Source organism: Zingiber officinale, chromosome 3B (assembly GCF_018446385.1).
Source record: "Zingiber officinale cultivar Zhangliang chromosome 3B, Zo_v1.1, whole genome shotgun sequence".
Lineage (NCBI taxonomy): Eukaryota > Viridiplantae > Streptophyta > Magnoliopsida > Zingiberales > Zingiberaceae > Zingiber > Zingiber officinale.
The window spans coordinates 58,576,674-58,583,002 of NC_055991.1; the positions used below are offsets into that span (position 1 = coordinate 58,576,674).

Here is a 6,329-nt window from a genome sequence, read left to right on the forward strand (position 1 = left end):
TAGCCTCATGGGCTGGCCACCAAGTAAATTATAGTGCTAATTTATTGATCATTGAAGATAGTATTAATTTGTCTTGATTCTCTCTCCTATAGTGAGGAAAAGTCTCTTGTCGAAACTCAAGCGTTTAGAAATCCAACATAATCGTTAATGTGACTATGATTAGTTGGCTAAAAACTATAATGAAGCCTCCACGGGTGTAGTACAATAGTAAAATACTTAATGAAATAAATAAAAGAATCAAAGTTTTAATCCGGATGAATATTTTAGAGGTCGATGTCTCTATGTGCATAAGTTATGCTCCTGATTTACCGAATAGGTAAATTAGAGAGGAAGATCGTCTACCTTTAAAATTCGTCAGATGAAACTTGGACATCTCAATTATGAAAATTAAACTAAAATTGTAATGACTTTTGTTCATCCGCATGAAAGAAATTGTCCTATTGAGGCCCTAATAGTTGATGGCTTCTCTTTGTCAATTATCAATGGCTAAGATTTTGATCCTTGTAGGTCTTTCATAGAAAATCTACAGAACCGATTTCCATTCAAAGAAGTGGAAGAGTGAAGAGAAGAAAAGGTGAAATTTTTTCAAAAGTCAAACCCTGTCTCACAACCCACTCATCCTTAAATTATTGCATGCATACTTTTGTTTAATCCATAAATTACTAGTGTTTAGTAGAATTGTTTTTTTTGTCTGTGTGTATGTGTGTGTAATGCTTGATTTTGATCAGTAACGACATCAGTGACCTCATCAAGCTCTTGAGACTTAAAAGTCAATAAACTTAGTCTGAGCAATGAAGTAATGGCACAAAGTTAAGATGACAATGCAATTCCCCCAGAGTGACAACAAAAGCTAAGCTATTATGCTTAGCACATTAATTGGTCAGAAAGGCAGATTTGATCAGTCAAGGCAGAAAATTAGAGTTAACCCCTTGAGATATAATATGTTTCACACTTTAAATGTATATCAAATATTTTGTATTATTTGACCTCATAGATATCTGAAACTATTGTCTGTTTGACAAATATTTATTTGCACTCTTCTCAATCAAGTGGGCCTGTGTTTGCTTTAGGAGGAATTGGAGCATATAACCAAGATTGATCTCATAAAGGATTTAATATGAGCCAACTATAATTAAGGTCTCACTAACAGTGTGTCTGAAAATGATTGAAAGGTCAATCAATTCTACTAATAATTCATGAGAGTAATTGCTGACTCTCGCATGATAAAATACTTGTTGCTCTGTAAAATCATGGAATTGTTTTTTATACGTTGGGATGGCTTCACAAATCCCTTTTATAATCTATATCAGAAAAGAACTATTTGCATTAACGTGGTACCCTTCAAGTTTTTGCAAAGATCAAGAGAAAAAATTATAAAATAGGTGAAAAAGGAAATATGAATAGTAGAAGTTGTTATATAATAGAAGGGTGGATGCTCTTGTTTCAGAGGAAAAGGAAGGGCCTTGACCTTCTGCTTACGTTGGTATTCTTGTTACCTCCTTTGATTGTCTTTGGTTTTCTTAGTTCTAGCACTAGTTCTCAATCACTAATCAGATCTATGTTCTTTTTTTATTCCCTTTCTTCGAACAAAAAGCTTTTACTCTGAGCAAACTTTTGATTGTAATCTGCAAATTGGCTTTAGGACTATGATTTACAGAGCTGCTCACTAAGCAATGATTCTTGAATCAGGTTCCTCACCTATCTCCTGTCAAGAGATCAGCCCAACCAACATGGATGGACAAACTGCAGGATTGTATTCTGACATGGTGAGTAGATAAGACTCCAAGATGTTTGAAGAAATATTGGATGACTAAGAAGAAACAAACTAAGATCATTTGCTGCTATTGATAGGGAATGGAAGACAGCCTTTTTGATCAGTGGGGGGTAATGGATCAGTTCACAGCTGCAGAAATCGCAGCAGCTCTAGGGCATAACTTCCAACAGTCCATCTCTTCAGAGAGCTACAACTCATTTAGCTCAGACCAAGCTCCAATGAGCAGCGAAAGGCCCAAGAAAGCTCTCAAGGCCACTAGCTGGAGTTCTTGCACCACAGAGCAGAATTCAGCTCTGGCACCTAATACCTCATTCCCCAGCATCCTCACCTTCAGCAACCTGGACTCGCCCGAAGAACAGAAGAACCCTTATGGGAGCCTTGTGGGTGTGGTGAAGCCCAAGAGGAAGGTGAATGGTATGGTTGGATCCGAGAGAAGCTATGATACTATTGTTAGGCAAGCAAACAAGGGTTCCCATATCAGGAGTAGGTCAAGCTATGACAATAAGGAACACATTATTGCTGAAAGGAAGAGAAGAGAGAAGCTCAGCCAGAGGTTTATAGCTTTGTCTGCCATTGTGCCTGGCCTAAAGAAGGTACCTTGTCGATTGAGACTTCGACTTCTTTGCTGAAATTTTTCTTGTCTTCTCTATATTTATACTTGCTCTTCTAGATGGACAAGGCTTCTGTTCTTGGTGATACAATCAGGTATCTGAAAGAACTGGACGAAAAGGTGAAGGCCCTGGAAGGGCAAGCTGCAAAGAGGACCGTTGAGTTTCAGTCCTTGTGAAAAAATCTCAGCTCAGTGCCGACGATGACAGTTCCTTCTGCGACGACGAGAACTTTGAATATGGGCAGCGAAGATTCGGCGAGTCGCTCCCGGAGATCGAAGCCAAGATGTCTGACAAATCCATCCTCATCAAAATTCACTGCGAGAATGGCAAAGGAGTGCTGGTGAAAGCACTGTCTGAGGTCGAGAAGTTTCACCTCTCTGTTGTCAGTAGCAGTGTCATGCCTTTTGCTGGTTCTTCCCTTGATATCACTATAATGGCTCAGGTAAGATCACTAACAAACTTCTACTCTAAAAAAAAAAAAAAACTCACTCCCAGTCTGAAAATTGATGTGACTGTTGTTTAATTTGCAGATTGAAGATGGGTTCAATATGACAGTGAAGGATCTAGTCAAGAAGATGGGCACTGCTTTCAGGAAGAACACATGAAGAAAACTGCTAACTCTTTTCCTCAGCCAAGGACATTATATCCCCTCGTTTACCTCAAAGATCACCACTTTTGTTGCCTAGGCTTTTCTGATTCCTTGTTTTTCTTTTCCTCTTTATTTTTTTTTACTGTCTTGTCCAATTTTTGCATGATCAATTTAGTTGACCATGTTCATGAGGGATACGATAGATGAATTGCTTGTATCAGTCTACCCCACGCATGTTTTCTATCATCTTCTTGAGGGCTTCCTCGGGGAGTTTGCTTTTGGAAAAATTATAAAAAAAAAAAAAGAAAAAAGAAAAAAAAAAGAATCCCTTTCAGTTAGCCCTGCTTGTTTCATCTCTAGTCTTCTTTGTTTCCGAAAAGCTCCGTTGTGGAAAAAATGATGATCTTTGTATTTTGGGTTGTAGAAAAAATGAAGTCCTAGGGAAGGTGGTTCTTTTTCTACTATCTTAGAGTCCTTTTTGCATCTATTATGTTTGTAAGCAACAGCAATGTAGTTGTAATACTTCAGGAGTTGAATGTTGGTTATTATGGGTGATGCGATGAAAGGAAGATCTTATCGAGAATCTATCATGATATTGTCGTTGATGTTTAGAGATATTATCAATTCAGTCGCAGTCAGTCGATAAAGTAGTGGACTGTGATTGTTCTTCACCAAATTTCCGCAGTACTTCTAGAGATTTAATTTAGGCTAAAATTCTTTAGAAAATAACATTTAACTTTTCCGGACTAAAAGTCAAATGTGATAAATCTAGTAATTGTACTATTTTTTTTTTTTTTATCATTTTTCAATAGTAACGGTAAGAAGAAAAAAAAATATATTGAATCGATCATAATATCTTTCAATAAAATTTTTTATAAAATTTATATATATATCAATATAAATAATAGAAAATAATAACTCTAAAAGAGATAATCAACCAAATAAAAAAAGAGATAGAATTCTAAATTGATGAACCAAAATCAAATGAAGATGGAACAAAGTTCATCATTAAAAATTTCTTCCTCATCATTAAATGTGACATATAATGAATAAAAGACAATTGTGTCATTGTATTTTTTTTTTTATCATTTTTCACTAATAACCTCAAGAGAAAAATAAATATATTGAATTGACCATTATATCTTTCGGTAAAAACCCTTATAAAATTTATATATGCATTAGCATAAACAACAGAAAAGTAGCAACTCTAAAAGGGATAGCTAGACAAAAACTCATTGCACCACTCTTATAAAACTAAAAAGAGCTAGAATTCTAAATTGATGAACCAAAATTATTCCTATTTCATTGTATACCACATTTGATGATGAAGAGGAGAATTTTAATGATGAACTTTATTTCATCTTCATTTGATTTTGATTCATCAATTTAGAATTTTGTCTCTTTTTTGATTTAGTGAAGATAATGAAATCTCTTTTTAGCCCGTTATCCCTTTCAGAATAATTTCTTTTTTTGTTATTTATGTTCGTGTATATATGAATTTTATAAGAATTTATACCCAAGAATATAATAGTTAATCAATATATTTTTTCCTCTTGAGGTTATTATTAAAAAATGATAAAAAAGATGAAGGCACAATTATCTTTTATGTCAAAATGCGTTTAATGTTATTTTTTAAGGGGATAAAATAATACTGGATAGAGAATATAGAGGGTTAAAGGTATTTTAACCTTTAATTGACATGCACATTCATTTTTCATCTCTATTTTGCCTCATGGCATCCTAACAAATTAAAATTCAAGAAATATTTCGTGTGTATCAAGATTTAAGTATGCAAATTTGGAAAAGAACGTTGATTTTCAAATCAACACACAGTTTTTTAAACCACGAAGATATCAATGCATGTCTCTAACTTTTTAAAACATGTTAATAATGTATTTTATATATGTGAATGATGTTGATATAGAATTTTACAAGCTGATTGTGAATCATCCTAAAAAATTATGTTAAAGGATCATCAAAGTTAATTTAAAAATGAAGTTGAATTTTCGATAAAAAAGATGTTTTGGACCATTAGAAGACTCTTGTGTATGTATGATTATGATATTTTTCAAATATATGAATAGTCTTAATTAGGATTTTCAAAACGTAGGTAGCTAGGTTGTTTTACAAATTAATTTGTGATCAGATTTTTAACTTTACAAAAATTAATATGTAAATGATTTTCAATTTATAATTTTTAGGAACAACTTAAAATTTTAAATTTGATCGTGTACCAATAGAAAACTCATATGTATGACTTTGATTGCTGGACACCAAATAAAAATGTAGACACCAAATAAGCAGAGTATGATCTGAGAATATAAATTGGGGTTTTTTTTTTTTATACCAGCAGGTATGCAGATTCAAAATCTGATTAATTTTAAAGTAGATGGTCCGGCCTCAAATACTATTTATCAAGTAAATTCAGGAAGTACGTTGGCTTTTGACATAGCGTCCCAGCTTCACTAATAGTTCAATCATGTAGATGTGCCCCATATGGAAATCAAATCCTGATTATTTGAGAAATACGTCCAATCTTTTACCACCCCACAAAACCCTAGGGCATATAAATTAGGGATTTTGTGTGCACAATATGTGAATACAAGATATACATTTGTTCAATTTGCCCTTGATACGGTGATGAAGCTGAGCCCCCCCAAAAGTGAGTCAAAGCACCAAAACCCGGCTGACGTGGAGGTCAAAGTCAAATGGTCAAAATCACAAGGCTAGGTGGACTATGAGACCGCAGAGTGCGGATCAGGCAAGGTTGGCCGAGTGGGACTTGAAAGTCAGTCAGACGAGAAGGACCGACCAAACCTTCCAAGCGGTCATCCTATGCACTTACAGCCGAGGTTAAGAGTCAAGTGCTCAGTTATTTGGTTCATCGTCCTAACCGATCGGACCTAAGTTCGATCGGATACAATACGCCTCTCTAGCAATAGTAAGGCCGAGTGAAGAACAAGTCGATAGCTCTATTCAGTACGACCGAGTCGGTGACGTCCAGGCTGAGTGGCCCCAGATCGGCCTACAGCGGGACCCACATGGACGTCTTGTCGTACTCTTTTGGAAGTTTGTGTCACCGACAATAGAAAATGTCCTATAGCTAAATCATACTTTAGAAGCTTCTAGTTTATCACATCAGATATTTGTATGCTCGCTTAAGAAAATATGTCAGAGATTACTTTTTGACTTGTCTTTTCTTAGGAAGGCTTTAAAAAACGTGTATATGGTTTGGAATACGTGCATAGACGCTACAGTGACACTATAAAAGAGGTCTTCATCTACAGGTGAAGGTATGCGAGACTTCATTATTCTACACGTTCTCTGCTACTGTTCACTACTACTATTCTTTCCT

The 6,329-nt window shown here is 35.1% G+C and overlaps 1 pseudogene; it reads left to right on the forward strand.

Moving 5' to 3' along the window:
• Positions 1 to 1,452: 1,452 nt before the first annotated feature.
• Positions 1,453 to 3,312, forward strand: LOC121968316 (annotated as a pseudogene).
• Positions 3,313 to 6,329: the final 3,017 nt, after the last annotated feature.